We start from the raw sequence: 17,145 nt of genomic DNA, 5'->3' as shown, positions 1-17,145 counted from the left end.
CGCGCCTTGTGTATAAACAACATTTATTAATGATGGACATGAGAGTGGGTTTCTTTGGAGGCAGGGGTCGTACAACCCCTGGCTGTATTTATTAAAACATGAAAACAAATAAAAATTGAATTAAACAATATTTACACAATTTTACGCAGAAAACGTAGCATGACATTGGATTACAATTCATATGTACAGATATCAGATGGCTAACCTTAACATATTTCTAATACAGAGTATTTCCTATCCGAGTCTAACATCTGGATCATAATCATACATTAATTACTTTTTGCGTATCCTATTTGGGCCTACGGCAAGGTCGCTAACCGGTGTCAGATCCTTATCAATTAGCCACGCCCTCCCGTAGGAGTGCGCATGCCCAGAGGGCCCGTTTACCGAGAGGGTACTCCCCCCCCCCCCCGGTTACCTCGTACGCTCCCTGAACTCCATTAAAAATGGGGGCTCTTGCACTCTGCGCCATTTAGTGACGTCATCATGCCAGTGCGGGGTGGCCAACCAGCCTAAAGAAAGCGTGACTCCCTCTTTCCCGCACCCATCCCGCCAACCGTATGTACCGCCCCTGGAGTTATAGGAGAGACCCCTTGTCCCTCACCCTGGGCGACCCCATCCAAGAATGGTGCCGCCCCCTAAGGACCTTAAATTTACTGCTCACCAGTCATGACCTTACCGCCACAGGCCAGCGTAGTTGCCCGACTATCTGGCCCGACTATCTGGCCCCCCTCTCCTCTTGCCCTGAAAGGTCATGCCCAGCCCTTACACTCCCTAGCCAAGCTATGATATTTTCTAACATCATTTCATTACCTAACCTAGTCAGGTGGACCCCGTCTTTTAAGAAGCACGATTCCCCCCTGACACACCCGTGTGCAATGTTTTGAAAATGCGGGGACCTGAACAGTTTCCCTGTTTTGTTGTTGAGCCTCCTTACCGAGTGATTCAACGCTTTCACAGAATTTTCCCCCCTCCATTTGAATCTGGGTATCATCTGCGACCAAACTATGGTGCAGCCCTGGCACGCCTTAGCTAACCAGCCTACTTCGGAGGTATGTCCTCCATCAAGACCCTTCTCCCCAGTTTTACCAGGTCATTCCCACCTAAATGCAAGATAACTATTGTGGGCGGAGGGCTGTGTCTATTCAAAAGATCTGTCACATAACCCCTAAACTGATCGAGGCAGAGACCCCCTTTTCCATGGAAAGAAACTTTGAAACCATCCTGCTCTGCGTCTGTAATTACCTGAAAGGAAAACAGATTTCATACGCCGTATATAAGAATGACCAATGACCCACACATCCTGTGCTCCCTTGTCCCGTGGTTGTGGCTCCGTTGTGAAGAATCTTGCTGCTGTGCCGACGGCAGTTTCCCCCTCTGCGTGACAGGTTCGAGAAACTGAAAGCAAACAAACAAAACAGGACAGGCATCAGTCCACAATTGTACGGTACCCTCACAACATGTGCAGCCGCACATAGCGCTTGTAACTATTAGAAGACCATCGTCCAATCCTCTTTACACTGTTGCTATGCAACCCCCTAGCTGTTGCCTCTGTTGCAGCCCCGATTCTGAATGAATGAGTCCCAAAGTCCTTTGGATTCAAACCTGTCCTGTCGATTGCCATGGCCAATACCCTTTTAAATTGGAACATGGTAAGTGAGGTACTGTCCGCATGCATTAACAATGTCCCTCCTACCGCACTATTCCTCTGTCGGAGGTAAGCTTCTAGGTGCATCACTGGGCAACATGGATTGCTTTGTGCCCGGTGAAGTATCATCCCTTCGGTTTTAGATTTTTTAATGGTTATTAGCAAAGCGTCTCCCTGTATCTTCACATGCTCCAGCAGGAGCCCACCTTGTACATCCTGCTTGTTGCGTGCCACCAGTTCCCCTACCCTAAATGCCCCATAAAAAGCTAGTGCAAAGGCAGCTCTGATTAGTAATGCCTCCCCTATTGAACTGCAAATGGCACCCAAGGCTGTTAGCAATGCAGTCAGCCGCTCCAAACCAATCGGCTGCCTGGTGTCAGGAGCAGCCCCCTGGAGGCGCCGCCACCCCTTCAATGCCTTTCTTATAATTAAACTATTCGTGGGGTCTTTTGTGTCCCTGATCTGTGCAAAGAAAGAAACCGCTGCTACATGTTGCCTGGCTGTCGCCGCGGAGCGCACCTCCTTATTCAAAGTGTCTAAATACAAGAGGAAGGTCTCTGACTTATGCCAGCTATCCACCCATTCCCGCCCCAAAAATGTGCAGTAAGACCAAAACGCCCCTTCGTAAGCTTTCCTGGTCCTAGGTGCTAGGCTAGCTGCCACGAGGTTCTGTAGCTGGGGGCACCAATCTGCCAGAGTACTTCTGGGAAGTGTGTTGGTGTTGCCTCTGCAGATGGTAAGTGTTCCCTGAAAACCTGCATCTTGAAGCGAGAGAGTGCGTCAGCAGCATTATTCAGCACCCCCGGGACATGTTTAGCCTTAAACTGTATGTTCAGTTTCATACACAACAGCACTATCTATTTCAACAGGCGAAGAATCATTTTGCACCGTGCAGCCTGTTGGTTGGTGCATTCCACCACTGTCATGTTGTCTGACCAAACAATCACCGATTGATTTCGCAGATGATGAGGTCAAACAGTCAATGCCACCCAAATGAGAGAAAGTTCCAGGAAACCTATGTTGGCTGTCAGACCACTCCCTACCCACCAAGCCGGCCAATGTTGCGCCACCCACTTGTTCCCGAGTATGGCACCAAATCCCACACTGCCCGCAGCGTCAGTCCATAAACCTAACTCCGCGGAAGTAGTGGGGGGACCGGGCCACACTACCCTGCCGGTGAAACCCTCCAGAAATGCGATCCAAATCTGCATGTCCTGGCGAACCTCAGACGACAGTCTTGTGTGATGATGCTTTTCGTGCAGGCCTGTCATGGCCTGTGAGATGGAACGGGAGAATGGCCGTGCCATAGGTATTACCCGTAGCGCAAAGTTCAACTGGCCCACTGCCTGTTGTAGCTGGTGTAAGGTCACTTTATCTTTTGACAAACATTTTTGGAGTACTGCCCTAAATTTCACTATTTTTTCTTTAGGTAACCTAAAACATCCCTGTACAGAGTCCAATTCAATGCATAAAAATTCAATTGTGGTTGCTGGACCCACTGTCTTCCCTGGTGCCAGAGGGACCCCAAAAGTACGCATGAGCACGCAAACTTCCTGCAATGCATCTGCGCATTCCCGGGACCCCCCGACCCCAGAAAGAGAAAGTCATCAAGATAATGCATGACATATTGGTGCCCAGTCGCCTTCCTGAAAACCCATTCCAGAAATGAACTGAATTTTTCAAAGTAAGCACAGGAAACAGAACAACCCATGGGCATGCACATATCCATGTAGAATTTCCCTTGAAATGAAAAGCCTAACAGGTGGTGATCTAAAGGATGAACCTGCAGCAGCCGGAAGGCGGATTCAACATCTGATTTGGCTAGCAAGGCCCCTGGTCCCAAAACCCTTAGGATATCCACTGTCTGGTCAAAAGAAGCATATTTGACGCTACAGAGTTCTTCGTTGATGGCGTCATTTAATGAATTGCCTCAAGGGGCTGATAGATTATGAATCAACCTGAACTCCCCCTCATCTTTCTTTGGGACCACCCCCAGGGGCGAGCAGACAAAGTTGGGCACGGGGATGTGGTCTAATGGACCCGCTATTCTACCCAGGCGCAATTCTTTAGTAATTTTTACTGCTGCTACCCCTGGGTTGGACCTTACCGACAGCTGATTTTTACACTCTGGTGTCCCTGTATAGTCAACAACTGGAATCCTAAAACCATACAAAAACCCTTCCTGTAACATCCTAGCCGTGGCATGATCTGGGTACCTATTTAACCAAGGTGTCATAGCCAGTACATCAGTGGGTGAATGCGTTAGCATTTTTTCCTTTTCCTTATTCTTGTTTCTGCCTCGCTCTATTTCCTGAGAATGCATTCCCTTTCTTGAGGCATTTTGATTCTGGGTGAGAGGGGTGATTACATATGGAGCATGTGTGTCTAAATTTACAAGTGCCTTGGGCTCTGGTGCATGTCTCTCTATTAAAATCCCAGCATACTCCTTTTCGACCCCCCCCGTTCCCTGCACCCGGGGCCGTGCCCCCGGTGTGTGAGGGCTGAGGTGCTTGAGAAGTGTGACTCTTGTTCCAATTTTGCCCTGCAGTGCCTGGCTGCCCTGGGCCAAACTGATCAAACCATGAGATTGAATCAACCCGGTCCCATGTAAGTGATGGGTCAAATTCCTTAGCCTTCCTGAAATTCATGTTGTATTCTTTCCAACCTACACCCCCATATTTATCATGAGTCATAGTAACCCTGCTTTGGTAACACGCCATTTCCGCATGCAGATTAGGCGACCGCTCAGCTATTATGGACATAAACACTGAGAAAGCCCTTATCCAATTGGTCAGGGTCTCCTCCACCCTAAATCTCGACATTTCAACCCGCCATTCACTGGGAAGCATCCAATCCTTTTGCCTCTTGGCATACTCCATTTCTATGTTATCCACAAGTAAAGAAAACATATTGACATAAGCACCGGACCATATCAATTCCCTCACCTCCCGTGTTACATGCCTTGCTAAATGTTCCCTCCTAGAGGGTAGCACACCTGCGCTCAGCAATGGCAGTGGAACCTCCTTACCTATTTGCCCAACTCCAGCTGACTCCGCCATCCTGTCTTTTCCAATGTCGCTCTCTTGTTGCACTGGTTTGGGTTGACTGGTATTACTCCGGCCTGGGCTTGGCACCCCGCTTGGGGCAGCCATAATCCTCGCCACCATCCTCTGCGCCTCTGCTAACGGTTCCTCCCCTACTTCTTTGGCGCCCACAGAGGGCGGTAACATACCCCCCTTTCCTAACCAAGGAAGGACTGCCGCTATCTGCGCTGCTAACTCCGGCGGGACCTGACTAACCTCTGCTGGCGCTAAAACCGGGATGGGGGCCACTGGGGTCAGGACCGGAACCCTTGGGCATGGTGTGGGCACTACTAGGATTATCATTGGTACAACCAGGGTAGCTGGAGGGACCGAACTTGGTGCAGGCACAGGCACGGAAGGCACTGGGGTCAATGGGACACTTGGCGCTAAATCTGGTATAGCTATAGGGCTCTCTGGTGTGACTGGAAAGCCTGAGGGACCCTCCCCCGAAGGAATTTCCCCTAAAGGTTGCCTTGGTGTCGGGTCTTGGTTCTTCCCCTTCCTGTTTCTAACCCACTTGGGGAGTGATTCTAATTCTCCTCTGGGTTTTGGGGGCACTATTTTTCGCTTGGGCCTGCCTGATGGGCCACCCTGGTCATGTACCTTCTATCTGAGCTCTGCCAGGCTATGCCCCATTTGCTCTACCTTTCCCCATCTCCTATCCATTGTCGCCATCCTGCGCATCATAGATACCAACATGTGTTCCATGCGGGAACGCTTTGCACCCCGTTTACTAGCCATTTTACGTGGGCCAACAATTGCCCGGTGACCCACACACTGATCAGCAATTACACCTGCGAGCACAATGCTATTTGTCACCTAAATGGGACCTATCCAGGTCCTGGCCCTAAGCACCACGCAACTGGGACCGCGCCACACCAGCTAGTCTGGGCAGTGGGCGAGCAAACTCTAGTCCGGCGGCCCACAGAAACAGTGAAGTGCAGGCCTGTCTGTGTCCCCTTACAGCGATACCCTCTGTCTCGCCTCCTTCTGGTCTATATGAAGAGCACCCACTCCTATGATAAAAAAACAGGTTAGCATCTGCTATGGATAACTACAATAATCTTGGATCCAACTCAATACACTCTCCTGTTATATGGTGCCACTACAACACTCCTTAAATCCCCCCGACGTACCTTTAAACCTGCAGCCCAAAGCACCCCCCACTGAGCTAAATCCTGCTGTAATAAATCACCAGTCTCCTCGGCAACTATCGAAAAAATTGTAACGTCACCCCTGTTATTTTAAAGTCACCCCAGAACACAATTGCTATAGATTTTGCCCGTGAGATATGACCTTGACACCACTGCTGGGGATTCAACCCTTCTTTTTAAGGCCCTTGCCTTTTATGGACCTGGAACACCAAAGGCTGACGACAGTGCCTCTAACTGAACAGTAACCAAAAGAGATCTCACTGAAAAGAATCAATGGAATCGAACCTGCAACCTTGAGAGTAAGAGTTTCAGACCTTAACCATTAAGCCACAGTGACACGACAGTGCCACTACTTCAACAGTAACCAAAAGCGATCTAACTGACAGAATCAATGGGAATTGAACCTGCAACCTTGCGAGTAAGAGTTTCAGAAGACCACAGTAACTCTTTTAATCCCACAATGCTCCCCTACTCCTCAAACCACAGCCTTTCACCCGTACCTTGGAGGCGCGTGCGCGCGCCTTACTCAACCCCTGGTGACCGTTCGACTTCCTTTGTGTTCGGGAACCTGGAAGTACCCGGTAACTGCCGCTCCGTCATCCTGCTCGTTCCCGCTCACTCCAGCTCCGCGAGCCAACGATCTGCCGCAATCCTCCGCGAGACCACGATCCGCTTCGACAGCCTGCAACCGCAATCCGCGAGAAACGAAGGACAGGAACCGCCGGCCACTGCGTCGAGTTGAAAGACCTGCAAAACAAAAGAAACAAAAAGTTTACAGCCTCCTAGAGGCTGGGTGCGGCAGACCTGGGAGCGCAGGACAAAGAGACCGACTCCCGCGCTCCCCGGCCTTTTAAACTCAATTTCAGGGCAGGCCGGTTCTAACCGGCCTCACTCCTGCTCCCCCTTGACCCGGAAGCAACTCAATCGCTTCCGGACCAAGGCGGAGCGTGCCCCACCAGGGAGAGCAGGCAAGGGGGGGGAGGGGGGTCGGTGCCCCGCCATACTTGCGGCAGGGCCGATGCTGGCCCCGCCTTTTTCTTCTCATTGTTTCTATTTTTATCACATACCCGATAGATCCCCTGCATGAATAGACGTTACGAGGTGCCATCCGACTCGCACCCCTGCTGGTCAGCATTCGCGCACAACACAGTGCAGGCTCCGTCCGGCTGCCATCGGCGGCTCCTGAACGATTGACTGTGAAACATGGGGCGCTCCCTATTTCCCATTTCTTTATTGTATGACATATGAATAATGTACCTACTGGATGGGCCTTCGTGGTCCGAGATTTTTCATCCCCTGATTATACGACGGGTTTTGAGACATGGCTTGGAGCGAGGAGTAACACTCTTGCTTACTAAGTATTATAACCCAGCCAACAAATGCCTTCAGGTTTACATTAAGGGTGAAGCATCATGAAATTGGATTATTCCAGCACCCCCCAACCCCTTTCCCTCGTACAGTCAAGTGATTGATTTTGCGTATAATTATGTGCGAGAATAAGTAATGTGAGTGTGTTCATTACATTATCTCACATATGTGTTTCAGAGCGGTGCCTTCTCTCTGAGCTGCATGCCAGGTTAAGGTGCGGCGATTTTCCTGCAACATACGGGTAAGACATGAAGATATAAGTATATTTTCCTGTTAATATGCTTTTACATAGTTAACACACACTGTTTAGCATTGGGCAGCACAATAAACTGTTTCAAATTAAATGAAATAAGAGTAATAATGTCTATGGTATACACATATGCCTTATGTTTTTGCATAGGTACCACCAGTGAATCTCCAAAGAGGATAAAAGATCACTGGTTTTGTATTCTTTTCCCTGTTTTACACTCTATTACACTTTCTTCCACTCTCTTACACGATTATAATAATTGGGGACAAACTTCTGTAGCAAGCAGCAGCACGCATTGGTTCTGACGAAAGCCACAACACCTCTATTTAGGGTCAATAGGCTGAAACATGTAGACCTTTTTTCGTCACTAACTCGCAGGTATATGTTATCCCTGCTAGTGCCCTGTTTTTAATCCTGGCCCCAGACGTGCTAATAAAGGTAAATTACGTACCTGCTAGCTAGTTTTAATTCACTTTCCGCACTATTATCAATTTTGTGCTGTGTGTCTCACCCAACCAAGTTTATCACTCATCATTGTTGGATTTAGTACATCCTAAAATTAGGAACAAAACATACCTGAGCTCCTCCCTCTCAGAGAGGGGGTTGTAGCCCATGGCGGGACCAGGCTTTCCCATCAAGAGGAGAATCCTAATGATGAAGTGTGCCACCTATGGTGGATGAGGGATTTCGTCCTAATAAAGGGATACCCCAAGGGATGCCAGAGGCTTTTCCTGGATGTTCTCTCTTTCTTGTGTTTTCATTGTAGACCCGAGGGTTTTATATTGTGTTATTGTTAGAAGATTGGGGAGCCAACCCTTGCAGGCCTTAAAACTTTCTCCTCTGACCCTCTCACCCCCCTTTTGTGTGTATATAGTCCAGTATTCCCACCTGCAGCCTCGCTCCCACCTCCCTCTGCTCAAACCTCATTATACGGCGGGGGTCACTCAGACATTAATACATCTAAAAGATTATCACTAGGATCACTATCTCTGTTTTCCTCTTTATTTCCTGTTTCTTTTATTTTATCCTTCTTTCTCTTTTTGTCTCCTTTTTCCACTTCTCTGGTTTGCAATAACGGGTATAATTTTGCTTCTTCTATTATGTCAGTTCTCCACCTTTTCTGCTCTGCTTCCCACCTCGCATCTGTTAACGGGCCTATTCTAACAGATGAGAGGGGGTAGTGGGAGTGATGAGAGGGGCAGTGGGTGTGTGGGGCAGAGATGATAGGGTTGGTGGAAGCGGGATGTAGAGATGGGTTGTATTGTATTTGTTTCTTGTGGAATTGTGTGGCATGGTATGCTGTGGGGTTGTGTGGATAGTAATCAAATGGTATTAACTGTAGTGTAACTATGTAGAGTGAAATTGTGCGTTATGTGGAATGTTATCTGGAGTTAATTCTGGAGTGTTGTGTGGGACCAAATAGCTCCGCAGTTGATGTACTATGCCATTAGTGATCCTCAAACCACCTAGGTTATAAAACTGAGATTTATGGGGAGCAAGGCATGGACATCTATGTTTTGGGAGTTAAACATGTGGCAATGTTTCATCTTCATAACAGTACATTTGTTTGAAAAGTACCAATCGAAATCATAAGCAACATTATCCGTAACTGCAGATAAATAGTAGACTATGACATTGCAGGATGCCTCGCTGATGCCAGTATGTTAAAGACTCTCCCAAAGAACAGCAGTTTGACAGTGCTTGACACCACTTTTTGATAACTGCATCTCACTGCCTCCAAATAGGCATACTCATAAACCAACTTTTGCTAGACAGCAAGCAAAAGAATACAGCAGAAGTGATTCCATACTATTAACAAGGATGGGCTTCCATGCTAGTTAACCCTTTCGATGCGCCTGTCGGCCAACGGCCGTCGCGAGCACTACCTCCGTAGAGCCGCGCACGTCCGTTGGCCGACGCAGCCCCGCCCGCGCACGAATTTACCCGCAACGCGGTGGATTTTACGCCGCGGTCAACGAGTTAATGAAAATATGATAAAGTCTCTTCGAAATTCAAAAAAGTGTATTTCTTTAACAAAGAAGCTTTGACACTAATAGGCACATAATAGCACTGCTTTGGGAAGTACTTATTAAAGTTTTTTTTTGTACAACTGGCAGTCTGAACTTATATATCTGGAAGTGCTTTCATACGCGATAATGAAGAAAAAATGAGTTTTAGTAAAATAAGATACAACAGAGGCACATTAAACCAAGACGTAGTAAATTTCCAAAACCCTAAAGCATTCAAAACTAAGCAATCACACTGATTACACTCTTAAACACATAAGCAAATAAATCACCTCAAAAACCTATTAAAAATGCACAAAATGGAAAAACACTGGTGATACTGTATTTTATACCATAAGTAACTTTGAAGATGTGCACAAGCAAATTTGGAGGGGACGTGCTTGTTTGAACCATTCTTCTGCCGTGAGGGAAATGGCTTGGCAGTTTAATCTTCCGCCGTGAGGGGAACGGCTTCAATCAATCTCTGCCTACCATCGCCTACATTTCCTAGCAGCCCTCAATCAGGCACGAGGAGTAAGCATCATTTATTCACCCATAGACCTCTGAAAAGCGCCGCTGCACTCCCGCAGTGTCAGGATCTAGCCTTGGCGCCTGTCTGAACTACAATTCCCAGGTACAACGGATTCTTAACTACATTTCCCAGAAGCCCTTGCTGGATGACCGGATATAGCGAGACACGGCTGTTGGGGAAGTGTTCGTGATTTTGTCGAACTCAGCGGGAGCGGCTGCTCTCGGTTCTGGAGTCTTTCTGGGCAGCGATTTTGTAGAGGAGCGTGAGCAGGTTCCCAGCGTCCTGCCCTGGTATCGTTATTGTGGGGTGTCCTAGTGCGCTTGTTTGTTCGAAGAGCGGAACGCTCTTGTATGGGCTGAGGAGCCAGGCGGGTACGCCGTGGAGCTAGAGCGGCGGTTCGGGCCGTTTGTTGCCATTAAGCGGGAACTGCCTTGTTTCCTTATTTCCGGATTTTCTAGTTTGTTTTATGCAAGTGGCGGAGTGCTGGGGGGATCCTCCGCACTACCGTCATGAAAATAGGACATAACGGTTGGTGGATTACAGGTACCAAAGCGGGCGGCAGTAGTATAGGCACTACGCCCTACCGAGTTTGGTGGACCCTTGGTCTGAGGGGAGTTTCTTTTGGTTGTTGTTGCTATCGGTGTATATGACGAAATACACACCGGGGGCATTGTGACAATATCAGAGCCACTCATTTCTTGTCATTGCTAGTATTGCATTGGTTGGACTGAGTAACAGGATAACAGTCAAGATTTTGGCTATACGGATGATTTCATTGAACGGAGTAGTTCCATGTTAGGGAGGGTACGTACGCACATGACTAATATATACATTGGGCAGGAGCACGATACATGCTATGCCAGCTAACGGGTTTTCTTGTGTTGTGTATGGAAATGAGGACACCAGGAGAGAACCAGCGCTTTGAAGCTACTACTCAGAGTCAGCAGGTGACACGTTATTCCTTAGCGAGATATTAATGAGAGTAGGATGTAATCATTGTACTAACCTATGCGTTTTGTTTTACAGCTTCCCTTCCCTGCTGCCCCTTCCTTTCCCCTCCTGAGGTTTTTTCCCCTTTGGGGTTTTTTCCCTCACCCTATCGTTCGAATACCCTGTATTGATATAGTTTCAGGGTGTTTGGAAGGTCCGGAGGTGGAGCTTATTACGACGACTGGATCCTGCAGAGTGAAAACCTGACAGAATCACGAACCCAAGAATTGCATTCTGCCCGGTTCAGTCGTAGTGATAATGGCATCAACAAGAGAATGGGGTAGTAATGCATCTGAGGGTGCACATCATAGCAATTATTGGCATCAAATTGGGTGTATAGTAATAGTTGTCAGAAAAACAGTAAGATCGGTAACAAGTTGAGTAAGTGGTGCCACTCGGGATAGGAAAGCACCCTACTACATAAGTGCTGAAATATACGGATCATGCAAAGCAATACCCGTAATTAACAAATTTTATACATAAAGAAATCCCGGCACTCTAGAGTCACGTATTATTCTTATTGGTTATTAGCCAAAGAAACAAGAAACACAGTAGTAATAATGAAAAACTGGCTGCGGAACAGATTGGGTCCTCACAGAAATATATGACAAAGAGTAATTTAATTCATAAGTTTTACAGAAAGGAAAGTCATAGTCATGAACAAAAATCAGAACTCCCTAGTACATTAAGTCCCTTCTTTCCAGCAGTAGACGTCTACTGCTGGAAAGAAGGGAAGGGACGGGAGTTACGTTTCGGTCACTACCTACTACACTACGAGGGCTTACCAGAGCCGGTTCTTTTGACTTCACCAAACGTGATGGAGCCAACAAAAATATATTAAAAACCACTACTTAGAGGACAACGCGAAGACCGTCACATCGATTTAGTCTTAAAAATAGGTTCCATAACACTGTCCACCATCTCTAAGTATTAGAAAATTTGGTGGAGATTCGTTCCTTTTCAAATAAAGCCGTAAGACACCAGGAACTTCCACTGTGATATGAACCACTTCCGCCAATGGTTATAAGAACCAAAATTTTGGATATTTTACTCTTGGTCGATCTTTCCTAAAACAATAGAAATTATTAGTGGAGATCTGTTATTGCTAACACACAACTGGTACAGATATCAGGAGCATTCCTTGCGACTGAATTTGCCTCTTTGGACCATCACAAGGTTCAAAAATTCTTGGATACTCTTAACAGAATCATATCGTACGTCTGAGTTTGTCCATAGAAATAACCTACAATCAATATTTCGTTTGGCAGAAGCATAATTGCATGTCTGACATATAAAGCGTTCTAAGACTCTTTTTCAAAGCCCTGAGGAAGTCACTATACGTGACGAAACACGTGTCGGCTGTCATCCATTTGGATCAAGATTTAGAAAACACAAGTCTCCTTTTTACGAACCAACAACTAGAACTTAATGTACTAGGGAGTTCTGATTTTTGTTCATGACTATGACTTTCCTTTCTGTAAAACTTATGAATTAAATTACTCTTTGTCATATATTTCTGTGAGGACCCAATCTGTTCCGCAGCCAGTTTTTCATTATTACTACTGTGTTTCTTGTTTCTTTGGCTAATAACCAATAAGAATAATACGTGACTCTAGAGTGCCGGGATTTATTTATGTATAAAAAAAGTAGGGATAATGGCGTCCATAGAGAATGTGTTGCATGCTTTAGTCCTGGTCCAGCAGGAGTTGGCGTCGGCTAGAGCCGAGACTACAGCCTTAAGAGACAAGGTAGAACAGTTGACTAGGAATCCTTTTAATGCCTCTTCTCCTGCATCTTCCATACAGGTGACGGTGCCTCCACCCATTCCTTTGGCTAACCCCGAAAGGTTCTCAGGCGATCCTCGTAAGACACAGGTTTTCTTAACGCAGATATTGTTACACTTTTCCTGTAAACCGGCTTCGTTCCCTACCAATCACTCAAGAGTGGCTTTCGCCATATCCTATTTGGCAGGGGACGCAGCCAATTGGGCTGTGCCTTTAGTGAAGAATAATGACGCTATTTTGTACGATTGGTCGGCCTTTAAGGCGGAATTCGAGAAAGTATTTGATCGTAGGGCAACAACCTTTAGTGCTGATAAGGAACTATTAGAATTAAGGCAGGGTAAAAGTGAGCTACTTACGTATTTGACCACGTTTAACAGACTGGTGGCTGAGGCTGAATGGCCTGAGGAAAAAAGAATGTCTCTTTTCTATCAGGGGTTAAAAGAGGACTTGAAAGATGTGGTGGCCCAAGTAGACCCTCAGCCAACCACGAGCGTGGACATGATCAATCTGGCGTTAAGATTGGATAGTCGCATGACAGAGAGAGGGGGTAGCCTGAGAAGATGGTACAGGGGGTCATTCAGTTATGATCGGTCCACTCGTAAGCCATCGGGAGGGATAGAAGGCAGTCCAGAACCTATGGAGATAGGAGCACTCCGAGCCCTGTTATCGAAAGAAGAGAGAGAGGTCAGGCAAACACAGGGTCTTTGCATGTACTGCGGGAAGAAGGGGCACTACGTTAGAGAATGCCCCTCTAAACCCAAGACCGCTAGTGCCAATAGATTCAAGAGAGTTGCTGTTTCTTCCCTAGCATCTGAGACGGTACAGTCTGAGAACCAGAGACCAGGGGCTGAGGGAGGACACGAATGGAAACTCATCTCGCTTTCCACTATCGGGATAGGGGAAACAGAGTCACATCTTGTCATAGGCATGACGCTTGAATGTGAGCATGAGAACCATCAGGTTTTGGTTATGGTGGACTCCGGAGCAACGGGCAATTTTATAGATGAAGGTCTGGTGTCTCGCCTGGCCTTACCCCGTATTCCGAGAGAGAACCCGGAGGAAGTCTTAGCAGTAGACGGGCAGCCTTTGAAATCAGGCCACATAACGGAAAGAACTAGTGAGGTAGGGCTCTCTGTTGTTACGCAAGGGAACACACATTCCGAGCTTTTGACCTTAAACATCATCGCAGCTCCTCAATATTAGGTTATCTTAGGCATGCCCTGGTTATGTCGGCATAACCCTGTGGTTAATTGGAAGGCAAAGACGCTCCAATTCTTGCCCGAGTTCTGTCAGGATCATATGATGCCTAGTCCCCCTGTTCACGTAGCTGTCTTAGCTACCCCTTATTTGGCAGCTACGGCAGTGGAAACAAACGTTTGACTCCCGGTTGCATACAGTAGCTACGGAGATGTGTTTAGTGAAGTCGAGGCGGAAACACTCCCCCCACACAGGGAGTATGATTGTCGCATTGATTTGGTGGAGGGAGCTGCGATCCCAACTTGCAGAGTATACGCATTGTCAGTTCCTGAAACTGTTTATCTAAAGGAGTACATTGATCACTACCTGCGCTTGGGGTTTATTAGGCCTTCTCGTTCCCCTGCAGCCTCTCCTATATTCTTTATTGCGAAAGCCAATGGGGATTTAAGGGCTTGTGTGGATTATCGCGTCTTGAACAAAAACACCGTACGCAACCGTTATCCTCTTCCCCTCATCTCTGTGTTGCTTGACGAGGTGAGGGAGGCAAAGATCTATACCCGCTTGGATTTGCGGGGGGCTTATCACCTGGTCAGAGTGCGCGAGGGGGATGAGTGGAAGACGGCGTTCAAGACGCGATATGGTCTCTACGAGTATTTGGTGATGCCTTTTGGGCTTTGCAATGCCCCGGCGGCTTTCCAATTTTTTATCAATGACGTATTGAAGGACTATGTGGACCATTTTGTGGTAGTGTATATCGCTGATATACTGATATACTCACAGGATGAATCTTGCCATACAGAACAGGTGGGACGAGTATTAGAGAAGTTGAGAGAAGATCGCTTATACGTGAAATTGAGCAAGTGTGAGTTTGGTGTCCACGAGGTGGAGTTCCTGGGGGTGAACCTCAGTCCCAAGGGATTGCAGATGTCAGATCGGAAGGTCCGGGCGGTTCAGGAATGGCCAGCCCCAAGAAACGTGCGTGAAGTGCAGAGTTTTTTGGGGTTCGCAAATTATTACCGCCGTTTCATTGCACAGTTTTCTCAGACAGCTGTTCCAATAACTAGGTTGTTGAGAAAAGGGGTACCGTTTGTATGGACCAGAGAGGCCGATGAGGCCTTCACGACCTTAAAAAGAGCGTTCACTACGGCTCCGGTGTTGGCCCATCCTGTAACAGAACATCCCTTTGTAGTGGAAGCCGCCGCTTCTGAAGAAGCGATAGGGGCTGTTTTGTCTCAGAGGGATTCGCATACTGGCCACCTCCATCCTGTGGCATACCTGTCAAGAAAGTTGAGCCCTGCGGAGGTCAATTATACAATAGCGGAGAAAGAACTTTTAGCTATCAAGCAAGCTTTTCAGGAGTGGAGGCCGTATCTGTGGGGGGCGTGTCACGCGGTGACCGTATACACCGACCACAGAAACCTCCAGTATATGACCTCGGCTAGGCATTTGACACCAAGACAAATGCGTTGGATGCTTTTCTTTTCCGAGTACAACTTTGTGGTGACCTATAGACCTGGCATTGACAACAGGAAAGCAGACGCCTTGTCCCGACAAGTGATGCCCGCGGAACAACAGGAAGCAGTCCCTCATGCCATTATTCCGGCAACTAAGGTGGTGTGTGTGGTTCGTGCGGAGAAATTCCTGGAAATGGTTCGGAGTTCCAGGTCTTTGATGGCATGGGAACGATGGGCCGCCTGTAAACCAGGAAGGGTGGTGAGACAAGGGCTACCTTTTCAGGGAGAGTGTTTGTACCTGCCCACTATTGAGATACAGAAAAAGGCTTTTTTTTGGTGTCACATAACGCCTCTGGCAGGTCACCCAGGAGTTACCAAGACCGTGTATCTGCTTCGAAGATATTTCTGGTGAGACTCTTTGGTTAAGGATGCTACTCTGTGGGTGAAGGAATGTGAGGAATGTGCCAGAGCTAAGGGGGAGAACACCAGGATGAAAGGCCAACTAATGCCCATGCCCACTCCTGCTCGCCCGTGGCAGAACATAAGCCTGGATTACATAACAGGTGTGTCCCTGGATCAGGGGTGTTCGGCTATCTTGGTGGTGGTAGATAATCTGACTAAGATGGGTCATTTTATTCCATGTACGAATCTTCCCACGGCTAGCCAAACCGCACAGTTATTGGCTTCGCAGGTCATACGGCTACACGGCATTCCCCAGGTGATAGTGTCTGATAGGGGCCCGCAGTTTGTTGCCCGTTTTTGGAGAACTTGGTGTCAGGCCCTGGGAATTGAAGCAGCACTTTCAACAAGCTTCCACCCACAGACAGATGGGCAGACGGAAAGGCTGAATCAGACCCTGAAGAAATACCTGCGGTGTTATTCTAAGGAAGCGCATGAATCATGGGTGGACCTGTTATGGATGGCCGAATTGGCATATAACAATGCGTGGCACAGCTCTACGGGCATGTCTCCTTTCAAGGCCAATTACGGTTACGAGTCCAGCACCTTGCCCATCAACCTCCCGCCAGATGTAGGCAATCAGCCCAATGTAATGGCTTGCATACGTGTCTTGAGGAAGTTGCATAGGGTAGTGCAAACGCATTTGTTGAAGGCTAAAGAGGTGTACAAGCGGTGGGAGGATAAGCACAGGAATCCCAGTCCTCAGTTTCAAGTGGGTGATAAGGTGTGGCTGTCCACCAGGTACATCCGTTTTATGCTGAGAAGTGTCTTTCATCCACGCTTTATTGGCCCCTATCCGATAGTGAAACAAGTCAATCCTGTGGCATACAAACTTAGGTTGTCCTGCTCTCTGAGGATCCATCCAGTGTTTCACGTACATTTATTGAAGAGGGCGCTTACGTCCCAGAGGAGAACCCCCCCGCCGGTGGATGGTGATGGAGGACTTGAATACGAAGTAAGGTCCATACGTGACTCTAAGATGCGGAGGGGGATGCTTTGGTATTTGGTCTCCTGGAAGGGTTATTCGGTGGAGGAGGACTCCTGGGAGCCCTGGAGTAATGTGCACGCACCGAGAGCCATAGCTTCCTTCCATCGTCCAAACCCGGCCCTAGGAGGCGCTTGGGAGAAGGACGTACTGTCAGGATCTAGCCTTGGCGCCTGCCTGAACTACAATTCCCAGGTACAACGGGTTCTTAACTACATTTCCCAGAAGCCCTTGC

Source organism: Triturus cristatus, chromosome 2_1 (assembly GCF_964204655.1).
Source record: "Triturus cristatus chromosome 2_1, aTriCri1.1, whole genome shotgun sequence".
Taxonomy (NCBI): Eukaryota; Metazoa; Chordata; class Amphibia; order Caudata; family Salamandridae; genus Triturus; species Triturus cristatus.
Note: the sequence above shows the minus strand (reverse complement) of the source record.